We start from the raw sequence: 14,889 nt of genomic DNA on the forward strand, positions 1-14,889 counted from the left end.
CTCAAAAATAAATAAACATTAAAGTTTTTTTTCATCATCCCACAAAAATATCCCATCACCCATTAAGTGATCATTCTTTCTTCTTTTGCCCATTACCTGCCAACATCTCAACTGCTTTCCGTCTTTGGATTTGCCCCATTATGGATGCATCATAACAAAGAAACCATGTAATAGGTGACCTTTTGTGTCTGGCTTCTTGTAGGCAATTTTTTTAAGACTCATCTACATTGTAACATATATCCGTGTTTTGTTCTTTTTTTATAGCTAAGTAATATTCCACCATATGGGTATACATTTTTTTAAATTTTTTAACCATTCACCTGTTGATGAGAATTTGAGTTGTTTCCAGCTTTGGGCTATTATGATAATGTTTCTATAAACATTCATTTACAAGGAAGTTTCTGTGTGGCATATATAGAATTGCTAGGTCATTTGGCAATTATGCATTTAGCCTTTGGGGAAACCGCCAAACTGTTTTCTATAGCACATCCCTATCAACAAGTTTTATCTTTGATGGTATGTTTCCCAGACCTAGTGTCCTATTTGCCTCTGTGCCCCATTCAGGGCCTTGCATCTTATGAGTATAACAATGAGGAGATGATATCTATAACCTTAATAGAAGGCACTAAAGAGAGGATGATCTTTTCGGAGAAAACAAGTATGATTTTTTAAAAAAATTTTTTAAATGTTTATTTATTTTTGAGAGAGACAGAGCCTGAGCAGGGGAGGGGCAAAGAGAGAGGGAGACACAGAATAATACTAATAGATTTCTTAATATTGAGCCACAGTTGTGTTCTCGAAATAAAACCCACTTGGTGGTAATATATGTCTTTTTAATAGTCCGGTGTTAATTTTTTACATTGATATCACAAGTAACATTGATTTGTACTTTTATTTTGGGGGGCAAACTTTGCTAGATTCTGGAACAAACATGATGCTCATCTTATAAAATGAATTTGGAAGAGTACCTTATGTTTTCATACTTCGCAATAATTTAAGGAGCATTGACATAATCTCATTTGCAGGATTTGGCAGAATTCAAACATGAAAGTACCCATCTTAGTGATTTTGTATGAGGAGCTTTTTAATGACTTTCACTAAGTTTTCCTAAGACAATTGGTTTGTTTGCAACTTTCTGAATTTTGGTAAGTTGTAATTTTCCTTAAAAAGTATCAATTTCATCTGAATTTCAGGTATATTCCGTATAAATTACAAAGTAGTCCCTTGAGATTTTTTTCTTTTAATAGTTATCCCCCCCTTATTTCTTTTTTTTTAAATGTTAATTTTTGAGAGAGAGAGAGAGAGAGAGAGAGAGAGAGAGAGAGAGAGGAGGGCCAGAGAGAGGGGGGGACAGAGAAACCAAAGCAGGCTCTGCACTGACAGCAGACAGCCTCATGCGGGCCTCAAACTCACAAACCATGAGATCATGACCTGAACCGACAGAGCACCCAAGTGCCCCCCGCCTTGTTATTTCTAATTTTATGTATGTATGCTTTCTTCCACCAATTTCTTGGTTAGGTATGCAAATAGCTTACTTTGCTGATATATTTTTTTTAAGTACCAACTTTTGGACTTATTGGTTTAAGTTTTCCATTTCATTATTCCCCTACTCTTGTATCTTTTTTTAAATGGTTTTTTAAAATTTATTTTTGAGAAAGCACAAGCAGGAAAGGGGCAGAGAGGGGGTGGGGGGCGGGTCTGAAGCAGGTTCTGCACTGACAGCAATGAGACTGATGTGGGGTTTGAACTCAGGAACCACGAGATCGTGACCTGAGCTGAAGTCCGACGCTCAGCCAACTGAGCCACCCGGATGCCCCGTCCCATGACACCTCTAGATAGGATTGTTATATTTTCTTTTTACTCCGTCATGTTTTATGTTGTGTTTATAAGTGTACTATCTTTTATACAAATAGTCTTTCATAATTTGGTCTATGATATTTATTTCTACATTTTAAAATTTATTTATTTATTTATTTATTTATTTAGGTAGATTTGATTTATTTTTTTTTTAATTTTTTTAACGTTTATTTATTTTTGAGACAGAGAGAGACAGAGCATGAATGAGGTAGGGTCAGAGAGAGAGGAAGACACAGAATCCGAAACAGGCTCCAGGCTCTGAGCAGTCAGCACAGAGCCTGATGCGGGGCTTGAACTCACGGACCGTGAGATCATGACCTGAGCCGAAGTCAGACGCTTAACCGACTGAGCCACCCAGGCGCCCCTGATTTATTTTTTTAATATGAAATTTATTGTCAAATTGGTTTCCATACAACACCCAGTGCTCCTCCCAACAGGTGCCCTCCTCAATGCCCATCGCCCATCCACCCTTTCCTCCCACCCCCCCATCAACCCTCAGTTTATTCTCAGTTTTTAAGAGTCTCTTATGGTTTGCCTCCCTCCCTCCCTAACTTTTTTTTCCCCTTCCCCTCCCCCATGGTCTTCTGTTAAGTTTCTCAGGATCCACATAAGAATGAAAACATATGGTATCTGTCTTTCTCTGTATGGCTTATTTCACTTAGCATAACTCTCCAGTTCCATCCATGTTGCTACAAAAGGCCAGATTTCATTCTTTCTCATTGCCAAGTAGTATTCCATTGTGTATATAATCCACAATTTCTTTATCCATTCATCAGTTGATGACAGCTAATGAATTGATCAAAAATGATTTAAACAATATAACAGAACAAGAATTTAGAATAATAGTCATAAAATTAGCCGCTGGGCTTGAAAACAGCATAGAGGACAGCAGAGAATCTATTGCTACAGAGATAAAGTGACTAAGAAATTGTCATGAGGAGCTAAAAAGTGCTATAAATGAGGTGCAGAATAAAATGGAGGCAGCCATCGCACCGACTGAAGAGGCAGAGGAGAGAATAGGTGAATTAGAATATAAAATTATGGAAAAAGCAGAAGCTTAGAAAAAGAGAGAGAAAAAAATCCAGGAGTATGAGGGGAGAATTAGAAAACTAAGTGATGCAATCAAACGAAACAATACCCGTATCATAAGAATTCCAGAAAAAGAAGAGAGAGAGAAAGGGGCTGAAGGTGTACTTGAATAATTTTTTTTAAAGGATGAAATACTTAAGAAAGTTTGTAAGTTTGCTCAAATCGCTTCCTTTATGTCAATACTTTCATATCTATGGCAATTGACAACTGGTTTGCTACTATGGATAATATTGAAATTTGCTAGTAATCTCTTCTTCACCACCTCTATCCCAGGAATTGATTTGAAACAATATCCTTTTATTCCTAGGTAAGAACTATAAAGCAATCATAAGCTTAATTTGCTTTTTATATGCTTTCCCTCTTTTTAAAAGTCGATGCCGTGTTCCTACAATTTCAAGCATAAGGTTGTCATGGCTTATACCTTCTCTCTTATAAGCATCATTTATACTTTGTTCTACAGGTAGCTATATATTTAATGCTCACCACCAGGCCTTATGTCAATGTCTCTCCAGTCAATTTCACTCTTTGGTAGTTTACTCAGGAAAGGCTCCTGGGAACAATATTTCCTGAGTTCTTGCTTATTGATAGCAGTTTGTCTGCCGTCTTTATACTTGAAAGTAAGTTCAGCTGGATTAATAATATATGGTTCATATTTTCTTTCCCTGAGTATCTTAAATATGTCATTCCATTGTCTCCTGATATAAGATGTTGCTGTCAAGAAATCTGATAGCCATCCAATTTTCTTTCCTTTTTAAGTGACTTAGTCCTTTTGCCTGGGAGCTCAACGTACTTTTCAGCATGTGTTGGTAGGAGTCATTCTGGGTAATTTTTCTTGAGTATCTGGTGTTCTTCTCTGCCATGTGCTTTCAGATCCTGTTTTTAGGAAAGGTGCTTTGTATTGGATTTTTTTTTCAGTTTGAAAGTATGTGTTTATTAACTGACCAGATTACAAAAATAATAATCATGGCAGATACCTTAGTTCATCCTTCTAATAAGCCTATTGATCTGGTCTCTTCCCTGTTGCCAGCATCTCCAAATGGGGGTGGTCTTTTTCTTCCTTCCCCCTCATGGAGAAGATAATCTGAGGGGCCATAAGAAGTTGTTTGCCTCTGCGAAGCGTTTTGCCACAGATCTCGTGAATCAGATCCTCCACGCAGATGATGCCGTCTTCGCCGAGAGATCTAGCAATCTATGTGCTATCTGCCACGGCAATTCTCTTCTTGTTGGTTTTGCCATAACCACACTCGTAGATCAAGTCATCTACCAACTTCAGGTTTGGGTACCCCCAGGCTATATGGGGTTCCACAGTCCTTAACATGTTAACCAAAGCCTTGTTGAGTTTAACAAGGGTGCCGCTGAAGTTCTGGCAAAGACAAAGGAACTGCAACACCTTTCCAAACTTGGGCTTGCACCATTGATACCTCTGATCCTGATGACGAATGCCAATTTGGGTTCCGCAGGTGCAGAGAAGTCGCTGGCCTTTCTTGCCATCCTACCCGTCCCACCCTGCTCAGTTCTGCACAGATGCCTATATTCCTGTGGGGATGCTGAGCATTTTTGTAGATAAGCTTCCTCCTTGCCTTTGGAGGCATCTTCCAGGCAAACTTCTTTCTCAGATGCTTCATCTTCAACATGGCAAAAATTCCTTTGCTTTCTCTTTAAAGATTTTTTTTTAATGTTTATTCATTTTTGAGAGAGAGGGAGAGACAGAGCACAAGCGGGAGAGGGGCCTCGGGAGAGGGAGACACAGAATCCAAAGCAGGGTCCAGGCTCCAAACCATCAGCACAGAGCCCAACGCGGGGCTCAAACCCACGAACCACGAGATCATGACCTGAGCCAAAGTCGGACGCTTAACTGACTGAGCCACCCAGGTGCCTCTGCTTTGCTTTTTCTTAAGGATTTTCCGGCACAGAAGCAACCTTCTTTTTTGTGTTCTCTGCATCCTCCAAAGTTCTGGCCAGAAGAGCTGTGTTTTGTTTTTCTTTCTTTGTTTGTTTAATGATTTCTCTTCCATTTCTTTGCTTTCTTCTTTTGTGAACTCTTCTGTATTATACACATGTATTTTGGCTCTTTACCTATTTTCAATTTCTATCACGTTTTCTCAAATCTTTTTTTTTAACCTCTTCCCTCATTTGTTTTGATGTTTAAAATTTTACTCCTTTTAACCTTTATTTTTTTAGGCTATTTCTGGTTGTATTTATCCACTCCTGTGCTCTTTCCAGTTTAATATTGATTTCTGAAATGAGGTTTTTAAAACAAATTTTTCTTTCTAATTCTTCCAGAGTCCTATAACTTTACCACTAAGTGTTTCTGTTATAGACTTATGTTTTCTTTCATTTCCCCATTATTACCTTCATTTCTTTTAGCACATTTTGAAATTTTAGCCCACCGTTTTCATCTGCCTGGAGTGTTTCTATGGTGCACTCCCATTGCCAATAGATTGCCAATGGAGATACAATTGTCCTCTCGACTCTCCTTTTTCTTCACTGATAAATTTGTATGGGACTCAAATTTGATCCTTTCCTGTTGCCTATTCTTATGTGAAATTAGTTTTCCTTAACTTCCAGGAGAAGTAAGTGGGTCAGGAGAGATCTGCTAGCTTTGTGGTTCTATAGCACTCTTTTTTCTTTTTTTAAGTTTATTTATTTCAAAAGCAAGAGAGTATGAGCGGGGGAGGGGAAGAGAGAGAGGGAGAGAGAGAATCCCAAGCAGGCTCCGCACTGTCAGCGCAGAGCCTAACAGGAGGCTTGCACTCACGAACGGTGAGGTCATGACCTGAGCCGAAACGAAGAGTCGCCCCTAGCACTCTTTGTGTGTGTGTGTGTGTGTGTGTGTGTGTGTGTGTGTGTTTCCCAGTATGACCTGTACTTTCTGAGAGCTCCTCACATTCCCCCACTTCTATCTGGTCTTCTTTGGCTTTTCCCCTGGCATCTCTATCTAGCTCAGCTTGGATCCTGTTTCTAGCAATTTCTAGTCCATGCGGGATTTGGGGCTCGTAGAGCTCAGACTATTCCAGCCCTTTCAGACCCTCCGGGGGACTCCTGCAGTTTGCAGCACACGGGAACGAACACACAACCAGCAGTTAAAGTCCTTCTGCCTGCCTGCTACCGACCCTCCGGTGGAGATGCGGCCCCTTTCCTACTTGTAGGGCCATCGGCGAATCTGTCGCATCTCCTTGTCTCTTCCTTTGCAGGTTCTGATACCACGCAGATCCCAAAGTGATGATGTGTGGTTCACATCTGCTCCTAATTTGAGGTTTGGAGGCTACCTTGATAGCTCATTAAAAGAAATAGATGTCTGTGGGTTTGGTTTTGATATCCTGGCACTGTTGTTAATGGAGGGTTGAGAGAGCTGCAAAACCCGTATCATCAATGCCATCTTCCCAGAGTTTGCCATATTGCCTTCTGGAGTGATCCCCAAAATAACCCACTTACAGTGACATCCAGCGTGTGCAACTGCCACATCCCCATACACAATCCCCGAATCTACATGAAAGGTCTTTGCCTCATTTGTTATTCTGTCACATGACCTCCATAAACTTCTAGCAACATGCCCCGCTAATGTTATTTGAGGTCGTTTTATTTTTATTTTTTGAAGCTTATTTTTATGTATTTTCAAAGAGAGAGAGAGCGAGTGGTGGAGGGGACAGAGAGGGAGACAGAATCCCAAGCAGGCTCCGTGCTGTCAGCACAGGGCCCAATGTGGGGCTTGAGTTCACCAACCGCGAGATCACGACCGGAGCTGAAATCAAGAGCCGGAGGTTTAACCGACTGAGCCATCCAGGTTCTCCTGTTTGAGGTTATTTTAGACAAATGTGTCTTCCTCAAACACCAATTCATTACTCCAAATAAACTAGGATGAGGATCTGTGTAAAGACAGAGATATAAGAAGACTTCTTCTTGGGGGAGTGTTAATTAGAGGGAGAATTCTCACCTCCACAGAGTGTAGTCATTGGGCATGAGGCTGGGAAGTCAAACTGAAGCCAGGGCCCGGAGGGACACAAAAGGGCGTCAGACCCCAGGGAATCAAGTGAGTTGTACAAACAGCCGTCCGTTCTGTTGCTGCTCAGAGAAGCAAAGCTTGGTGAGGGCTTGGCATCCTTCACAGCGGAGGGAGAATTTGATAGAGTCACAGAAAGCAAATATATTTGCCTAAACGAGGCATCACTGCTGCATATGCGTATTATGGGGGTGGATGGAAGTGGGTTCCCCGCAATTAGAGGGATCCTCCAAGCCCAGGTCTCCCACAGCGCCTCCTGCCAAGAGGTGGAGTTATTTCTGATTTGGAGCTCCTAAAGCAAAAAGAGCGTTTCCAACCTCTTCTCGGTTTACCACCTGAAATATATATTCTGTTAAAAAAAAAACATTATAAGGGCGCCTGGGTGGCTCAGTCTGTTAGGTTCCGACTCTGGCTCAGGTCGTGGTCTCCTGGCTTGTGAGTTTGAGTCCCTGCATCGGGCTCTCTGCTCTCAGCACGGAGCCCGCTTTGGCATCCTCTGTCCTCCTCTCTCCTGTACCTCTCTCTCTCTCTCTCTCTCAAGAATAAGTAAGCATTTAGGAAAAATAATATCATAGTGCATCAGAGACACCATTTTTGTGAGCTGTAGGCAGAAGAAATGGGTATTTCTTTAGTTCCTCTGCTCGTGGGTGCTGGGCACGACGTCATACCTCCAAAGTCCATCCAGATCAGCTGTCAAAGGCTAGGGCTCTACTGATCTCATCATACGTCCCTATAACCCAACTTCAACCCCAACCTCTACAGGTCAAGTCTCTGTGGTTCACACACACTCACCCTTATACTCATTACACTCCCAGCTCCCAAAGGACTGATGGGAAATACAGATTACTGGTTATGGGACGACGGATGGGGCAGGTGCACCTTGTACTGCACAGCAAAACCCCCTAACCGGTCCCTTTCACCACCTCCCTCCCCAGCACTGATTGTCCTATTGTACTGCCAATGTCCCACCCAGCCCCTCTCCACTACCCTTTCTGATTGCCTCCCCCGGCCCACACTCCCCTGCACCATTCTCTCCAGGGGTCACCATTCCTTTCCTTTCGGGGACACATTTAGCACCCCCCTCAGCCTGGCTTCTCCCCTTCCCTGGCCCACCTAAGGTCTCTAGTCAGCAAACGAAAGGCTCTCCTCAGGAATCAGGTCTCTGGACAAAAGAAAAAGAAGACAAGGAGGTTGTGAACAGCACTCTCCTCAGATGGTCCCAATGCGGTGAGGCCATGGTTTCTTTTCCTGTGATTCGGAGCCACTTTCCTGGTTGCAAGGCCCACTGACTTGTATAGAGAACAGATAGATGTGCTACTGTTGAAGATCAGAAGAAAAGTGTGTGTGTGTGTGAGAGAGAGAGAGAGACAGACAGACAGAGACAGAACACAAGAGCGCACACGTGCTGGGGGACGGGGCCGTGAGGGGTGGATAAGTCTACGCAGGCGTTTCTGGTCACCATAACAAAGCATCTTATGCAGTGATGGGAGCCAAGACCGAAGCGTGAGGCAGAATGGCCCGGTCAAGGAGGAGGAAGGAGCACTTATTAAGACACATCCAACTATGTCGGTGATTAAGCCCTCCCAACAATTCATTATCATCCCCTTAGTGCCAATGACTAAAATGAGGGTCAGAGAAATGAGACAATCCGCCCAAGGTTATGCAACTAATAAGATCTCTTTGTCTCGTAAATTCGCGCTCTGTCCACTTTCCTGCACTGCTTCCGCTGTCTTCCCCTACCCTCCACAGGAGGCAGCTTTGCATTTCAATGAGGGACCCGGTCCAGGGTGAAGGCACCGCAAACATTGACACTCGGGCCCTGCAATCCTCTCCCCAGCCACCGCGCTCCTTTTCTCAGCCTCGCTAGCGCCAACCCTGGCCACCCCGGCTCAGCCCGACCGGTTGGAAGAGGCAAGCAGGGGGCCAGAGGTTGGCCCGGGCCTCTGCAGGGTAATTCTCTTCTGTCCCAATGCTGGGGCCCGGCCCTCCCGACTCCCCCCGCCGCCAACCTTGCCGCCGAGGATAGCAGCACAGCTGGAAAAATAGATAGGTCTTTCTAACCCTCTCATGCGTGTGCCGTGGGGCCAGGTAGCTCTATAAATATGGTAATGGCTTCTCAAGCATGCCCAGACTGGAAATGAGACCGAGAGGCTGGGGAAGGGCTGTTCCGACCGATAACCGCGGCAGCTGCCTTGCTGGAGGAGACGGTGCCTCTGAGCTTCAGGGTCAGATGAACGCCGACTCCCCCCCCCCAACCACCTTGAGTAGATCCCCTCTCCTCCTGTCCCCTCCCACCCCATTAATCGCCTGCGCCCACCTGTCCCCTGATTACACCGATGACACACACGGAGGAAAGCAGGCAAACAGAAGCTCATGTTTTGTCTATTACCAGAAGGCTCAGACTTGTGATAAAAAAATAAATAAATAAATAAATACACCGGCAACAACACAGCTACATAGATGCGGACAATGGGGAACCAGCCTGACACTTCCTGCCGCGGCCCCACTGAGAAAAAGGACAGCTCCACAGCTGAACAGCTGTGCCCTCCAAGGGGCTCTGTCTGTCAGCAGCCGCTCCCGGGCTCCTCCTTGGGTGCAAAGCGGACAGTGACCCCCACCAGCTCCCCCAGCGCCCCGTGGAATATAGTAACTATAGCAAATGGGGCCTGGGATTCTAGCGTGACCTCAGACCAAGCCCTTCGCGTCGTTCTAGACCTTTCCGTCAGATGAGAAGGATCATTCCTTCTTTCCGGGTTGCCAGATGAGTTTCAAGGCTTAGGAGATGCTTCTGTTTCCCTCCGCCGGCACCCAGCTCTTTTTTTTTTTTTTTTTTTTTTTTGCTAATCTGACCATCCCCTCTGCCAGATGGCAGCCAGGCCTCCCTGGCTTGCATTGCTTGGACAAGGGGTTAGTGCTACAGAAGAAGAGAGAAGGCTTTTGGGTGTCAAAAGCCTAGGACCAGAAGGTAACCAAGGATGGGGGCTTGCACGCTGGGTTTCTTAGGCTTTTGGGGGGACATGTGACGTCGATGGACACCAGAGAATAGTATTTCACCTGCATAAACCATATTGCACATCATCTTACCACATAAAATCAACTCTTATACAAAGACGAAAACGAATGGGGTTTTAAATTTTTATTTAACTTGCTGATGAATGAAGACATCAGGAAGGTGTTACAAACCAGTTCAAAGTGCAAATCCAAACAGCAGAAACGTATATGGGCAGTTAAGGGCGCTGAAATGAATGTGTTAATACATGCAAAGCTTGCTTGTACCTGGGGTGGTTGGGAAAGGTCCGAGAGGGATCTTTTGTACATCTTCAGGACAACTTTCACTGCTATGGGCGAGAGTTATTTCCATCAGTCTGTTTCGCTCAATTTTCAGAGTTGTAAGATAGTTCAAAGGCAAGGAAAGCTGAACACTACTTATAGACTCAGGTAACCACAGGGGGCATTAGAGATTGTCTTGTATCCTACAGGAGACTAATACACATTTTTCACCATTTCAGAGTTGTTGCGTTTTTTTTTAATATATAATTTATTTTTTTCCTGAAAATTAAATGGAAACAAACACAGAAGAAGCCAATTAGATAGAAATACACTCAAGGACACCTGGATGGCTCAGTCGGTTGAGCGTCCAACTTTGGCTCAGGTCGTGATCTCGCGGCTTGTGGGTTCGAGCCCCACATCAGGCTCTGTGCTGACAGCTTGGAGCCTGCTTCGGATTCTGTCTCCCTCTCTCTGCCCCTCTCCCACTCGCACTCTGTCTCCCCGTCTCTCTCAAAATAAATAAACACAATAAAAAAATTAAAAAAAGAAGCACGCTGATTAAAACGGTTTAAAATTCTGTGATACAGTAATATATGTGTTTCTTTGTTGACACATTAATTAACAAGATAATGTAATGACTACTATCATTTGAAAGGAGTCATATATATCAATAACATTTCAGGATATCTCCCATGACCGTAAGGTGATATGAAAATATCAATTATTTCTGCATTTTACAAAGCCGCAGATACTAAAACGAATGTGATATGTTGCTTATATTTATAAGGGAAGGGAAGGACACATTTCAGTCAGAAGATAGTAAAAATAAAAATGCTTTCCCCTCCGCCCCCCCCCCCCAACTTCACGGACCTTTATAATTCTGTTAGGGCTTCATAGTAAGAATCTCTGAGTTGGATTTGAAAAAAAAAAAGAATTCCCCCTCATTCCTACTGTTGAGATCAAAAATGATAACTCAAACGGAAGAGGAAAGATAAAAAGTGAAGAAAACTAAGCACGTTAGACATTATTGACATATGTGAGGAAGATGCCCTTGGCTCTGTCTCCCCCAGGGCGACCAAGAAATTAAGAGAAATCCAATGTAGGTCTAGGGAATCTGAAGTTTACAAGACCCCAGGGTCTGGGCAGACAGGATGGAGAGAATCTTCCAAAGTGTGACCCAAATGTCAAAGCAGTGCCTGCCGGGTGGGTGCACAGAGCCCATCTGAAGACGTGGTCAACGTGGGGAGGTCTGTGGTGACAATGATGGAAAGAATTCAGCAATCTCGTGGTAAGTTCATGCTGCGGCCAGAAGAGGAGTGAGGAGGGATCTTGACAGAGTCCACACCCAGCATGTCTATACCCTGTGCCCATCCCCCCACCCCCCCAGGATGTAGAAGTCCTGTATCTTGCACATGAGTGGACTAAATGTTGCTTTTTTTTATTCCACCTGAGAAAGGCTCCCAAGTGTAACTTTCTCCCCATCCCAGGGCACTTCACTGATTCAAAGTCCTTACCCTGGGAATCATGGTCCTTCCTCTGATGGCCCCACCTGATGTTCGAGTCGTATTTCTCACCCTCTCTGCCAACATGCCCCCATCACTGCCAATCACTGCTTCTCAAGCACTCTGCCCTCTATACATATATATATGAGCTTTTTGGCACAGACCAAATATTATATATATATATATATATATATATATATGTATAAATTCCAAAGAGCCCCTTGGAATTTCCTAAGGGATGAGAGCCATAAAGGTGTCTTTTGTTATGTTAATGGAGTGACCCCTGGAAGGCACCTAAGGATTGGGGGCTGGTTAGCCCTGGAGCCTACCCAGTGATCCAGGATTAGAATTTTCCATCCCACTCCCCAGCCTCCCCACCCTCCAGAAAAACCACAAGAAGGGAGGCAGAGGGGAGAAAGGATTCGGGTACAGGTTTCAGAGGGAGTGTGGTCCTACTGATACCTTGATTTCAGATTCTAGCCTCCAAAATGATGAGAGAAAAAAGAAAAAATGTCTGTTGTTTCTAACCACCCAGATGGTGGTACTTTGTTATGGAAGCCTTAGAAAACTAACACAGAGCCTTCCTGGCACAAGTGACATTTGAATAAATTTTGTATTTCCACCCAGAAACGTGGAATTTATTTGCCCAACAGATGTGGGCCAGAAGGAATTTTCCTTTATTTTGTCTCGTATTTACAAGTCTGCGTATTTCACACAGGCATTCTGATGTCCAGCTTACCTTTGTTAAAAAAACAAAATTCAACCAAGCAAATGTGAAGATCTAATTGGCATTATTAAGCAATTCACAAATCTGGCAACGTCCCTTCCAGAAAGCAGAGATGTTCTGAGAAGTGGAACAAAACGGAAGGTTTTTGGAGACAGGCGGGCGGGTCAAGGAAGTTATTAGCAAAAGAATAAAAAAAAAAAAAAAAAAACGGTGGGGGTGTGAGTATTTCTGGCCAAGGCATCTTTGTTTGGAGAGATAGGGAACGGCAGGATTTTCATCACCCAGATGACCCCACTAATCCTATCTGGACATTTCAGATTGGCTGTTGAAAGGTCACATTCCTGGGATAGGTTTCACATTATAATTAGTCTTGGTTTGCTGTCGTGGGGTGGGGGTGGGGGGGGCACGTAACTTCATTTTGGGGCTTCTCGTTTCTTCCAGAACACCTCGAAAGGTGAAATAGCCACATGCCACCAGGGGCTAGCGTTCGGTAGAGATTGCCTCTTGCTAAGAAGCCTGGGTTCTCAGATAGCCCTGTTGCCTAGCGCTGACATCCCTGCTCCTCGTCTCTCATTACACTTCCTGCCTGGTGTCGATGGCATAATAAATGCATGAATGGGCTCTAAGATATTAGCCAGAAAAGAGTTCAGACAAGAAGTCTCTGCAAATCTCCCCCGGAGCCCCAGCGAATGGCACTGATTGTCACCTGTCCTCCAGAGCCCTGGCCACTTGGCTGTGTCAGTAGCAGTGGGGGGATGAAACCTATCCCTCTATCTTTAATTAAATCACCACTCTGCAGACATTCCCTTGGTCTGAACTTATTACCATACCTGGATCTTCTACCCTTGCCGCTGAATTCCAATGTGATGGATCTCAAGTCCCCTACGTGTTCTACAATTTGCTCTTTAAGTGAAAACGTTTACATTTTGATTGCCTAATGCGTTTCTATCATTTTCCATCCAGCAGGACGTCAGGGCTCTGTATAGCACTCAGTAAAGTAAACCAGTCTAGACTGCAAGGCCTTCGTCAAGACAAAGCTCAGGTCGTACCCGATGCATCCACAAGCCTTCCGGCAACAGACAAGAGTGTGAATATCCCCCACACACCACGGGAAGCGGGTCAGAAAGACCTGGATCTGAATTTCAGCTTTGCGACATATTAGCCGCTTACGCAAATTACTTGACCTCTCTAAATCTTATGTGTAGTATGGACATAAAAACCTTCTGTCACAAAGGATTCTAACGATGATTAAATGAGATCAGCATATATGAAGTATTTAGCACATGCCTGGCAGGTCATAAATACATTTTCAAGTTGGCTGTTGTTTTTACCGTAATTGTTAACGGTTTCATCGCTGTTCTTACAATTGCCGTTATTATTACAGAAGTAATGCTCCATTGTAACGCTCCACATAGGGTCCAAATCTTCAATCGCATAAACTGTGGGATCACGTTATTGCAAAATTTTAGGGAAAAAATTAGAATAAGGCTACGATGCAGAAGGGGAAAATTGCCTATCATGTTATATCTGAATCCATGCCATCATGATGAGTTTTTTATACAGTTTCTCTGCAGTGCATTTGCTCTGTGGAAAAACTAAGCCTGTCTGACACCAGTTGGCAGATCAAATATCACAGAAGAGCCCTCCCTGGCCAGAGGGCATTTGGAGAAGCCCAGAGCTGTGTGCATGAAGCTATGAGCAATGAGTTTAGCCAAAGATCATAAAGAAGGGCCACACTAGAGGGAGTATACAAGACAATGTGACAGACAGACTTCATTTGGGATGTCACCTTAGGCTGACGGAGATATAAAGGGATGGGACCTCTGAATAATAATAATCAGATTGACAGATACCCTCCCCCGGGAATCTGGGCAGTCTATGTTCTCATTAAGTTGGAAAGCATTGTTTTTCTCTCTTCTATGGTTGAAACTTTCCAGAGGACTGCAATCTATCTGTGCAAAAGATGTGGCCATATTAATCCCATGAAGAGTCTTAAATATGAACAGACCAAAGCAGATACAAGGTAGAGCCCTCTGCCTTGCATTGTTATAAACCTCATAATCCGCCTAAACAACAGCTTGTTTCCTGCCATTCCTCTGATCAATCGGCATCAAGGGTTCCCCGTTACTGAAAGCGAAAGGTCTAAAGTCCTTGGATGTCTGCATGCTGTCCAGACAGGGGGAAGACGAGAGCGTAAGAAAAAGAAACAGGGGCGCCTGGGTGGCTCAGCTAGTTAAGCATCTGACTCGGCTTCAGCTCAGGTCATGATCTCATGGGTTTAGTGAGTTCAAGCCCCATGTCGGGCTCCGGGCTGACAGAGTGGAGCCTGCGTGGGATTCTCTGTCTCCCTCTCTCTCTACCCCTCCCCTACGTGTGCTGTCTCTGTCTCTCTCAAAATAAATAACTAAACATAAAAAGGAAAAAGGAAAAGAAACAGTAGCCAA

The 14,889-nt window shown here is 43.9% G+C and overlaps 1 pseudogene; it reads right to left on the minus strand.

Moving 5' to 3' along the window:
- Nucleotides 1-3,921: 3,921 nt before the first annotated feature.
- LOC124524567 (60S ribosomal protein L7-like) lies at nt 3,922-4,881 on the minus strand (annotated as a pseudogene).
- Between the last annotated feature and the right edge of the window lie 10,008 nt (nt 4,882-14,889).

The sequence above is a fragment of the Lynx rufus genome, unplaced genomic scaffold (assembly GCF_022079265.1).
Source record: "Lynx rufus isolate CCGP_SWC_20201006 ecotype Redwood Valley unplaced genomic scaffold, mLynRuf1.p SCAF_10, whole genome shotgun sequence".
Classification (NCBI taxonomy): domain Eukaryota; kingdom Metazoa; phylum Chordata; class Mammalia; order Carnivora; family Felidae; genus Lynx; species Lynx rufus.